Genomic DNA, 2,208 nt, shown 5'->3' with positions numbered 1-2,208 from the left:
CCTTGGGGTAGGGGTTGCCTCTTCACAGCAATGTTGCTCTAGCCCTGTGTATCTGTCTGGTGTACCACCGTGATGTAAATCCCCCATGTTCCCAATAATAGCTTTTGATGTTTGGGTTATACTAAATCATATCCTGTTCAAATCAGAATGGTTTGTGGTTGACCTTTCACATTTTCTGTTCCTCCAGACTACTTCCCTGTGTGAGAGTGTCTTTCTATCAGGGCCATGTCAATCTAGGGTAACTGTTACACTAATATGATCAACAAGATAAGAAGAACCCAACATTTCACTCTTCTAGATACTGTGCCATGGCAGATAGGTTATCCTCTTTCTTGTCTATTCATTCACAATATATTTGGAATGAAAAAAATCTGTGCCCTCTAAACAATTAAGAAAGTATAAGACAGATTTTTTTTTCGGAAGGATTCAGGAGAGCAAGAATTCTCCATATTCTCTCAGAGACCGAGAACTTATCTCTTTCAAAAGCCAACAGTGAGGTTTTTCTCAGAATTAACCTACCGATTTTGTTAAGAGATACCACAAAGCCCTGATTTCCAAAAGATGTTTGTCCCTTAAAATCAAGTTCAGCTGCATATAACAGAAAATCCCCAAATGACATAACTGAAACAAGGTAGAAGTAGGTAGTCCACGTACTATCCTCAGTTTATGGTTTCCATCCTCAAGGACAACTCATGATCTGAGCTAACTCCAGTTCTAGTCATCATGTTTACATTCCAGATTGTCATCACAAAGAAGCTGGTCAGGACAAAAAACCACCCTCTATCTTTTTAAGGAGATTTCAGCTTACATGTTGTCAGGCTGAACTTAGCCACACGGCCAAATGTAGCTTCAAAGGAGACGTAATAGTCTTTGTTCTGGGCGCATTATCACACCAAATGAAATCATGATTCTGTTACTGAGAAAGAAGTGAGAAGTCATGCTGGGGGAGGCAGTTGCCAATATTGGCCACACAAAGTAATTTGTTACAGGATCTAGAATCCCTATTATTAAAGTCATCCTTTTTGCATTAAGTTGCTGTCTCTCGACATCTCTGTTAAATGAAAATATTACTTAGAAAGTGGTAAAACATTAACAAATGAAGACCCATTCCCATATGATCACAAACAAGTCTATGAGACTTGTTTCTCTGAAGAATGTGGTCATACGTAAAGGGAACCAAAAATATTAATGGGGAAACAAAAGAACATGTTAAGAAAAAGCATCCACAGGACGCCACAGGTCAAAAGGCTGAGGGTAGGGAGAGAGCCAAAACCAGTTTTGCTTACTTCACAATTTTGCTGAGGACTAACCCCACATATCTAAGTTGATACAATGGAATGCACTTGCTGTAGCCTGTAGATTATAAACAAAGATAGTATTTCACAAAGCCAATAATTCTATTTACCATTATCTCTTGCAAGATTTTTATTTGTTTTTCATTTTTACCAGAAAAAGGGTGGAGGAGATGTACAAGGAGATTTAGAACTGGTTGGAAAGAGGAAAGAAGAAAAATACTTTCAAACCACTATAGCTCTTATTTTGGAATCAAAATAGAGCACTGTTTTGAAGAAAAGCATGGGGACAGGTTTTTCTTTTCAAAACTCCTCATCAGTTTTTGGAGGAAGGACTTTATATAATGAATATTTTTCATCAAAGAAGTTTTGCTTTGACAGATAAACTGACTAGAGAAAGTTCATCTTCTACATTCTGGGGAATTAAAATGTATCTAGTAGAGCAGAGTAAATTTCATGCCACATCATATACAGAGCAGATGTGAGAGTCTAAAGCCAGAAAAAACAAGTTCTATTTTACTGTCACCCAGGGAAATTTCCCTTTGCTTTCAAGTAGCCGATAATCCACACTTATTTTTCTGAATCTTCATTTTTTACCCCATCAGTGGATCCCATCCATCATCCCAATGAATATGGCTTTGGAGATATAAAAGGCTGTAACCAATTTATAGACCAATCTCAGGAGCATAAGCCTTTATATTCAGAGAAACTACGATGACTATTTAGGCCACCAGAGAAAAAATAAAGAAAAAAATTTATTAGTTTGAAACTTATTCACAGTCTTCAGGCCAACCAACACAAACTGATTCCCTACAGCACATTCATTGTGGGCATTCAATAAATATTAACCAACATTCCCCAGTGTTTTGACGCACTGTTATGTTTAGCTACCTCAAGAATGAAGCCCACTTCAAGT

The sequence above is a fragment of the Tursiops truncatus genome, chromosome X (assembly GCF_011762595.2).
Source record: "Tursiops truncatus isolate mTurTru1 chromosome X, mTurTru1.mat.Y, whole genome shotgun sequence".
NCBI classification, from domain to species: Eukaryota; Metazoa; Chordata; class Mammalia; order Artiodactyla; family Delphinidae; genus Tursiops; species Tursiops truncatus.
This window is presented reverse-complemented; position numbering follows the sequence as displayed.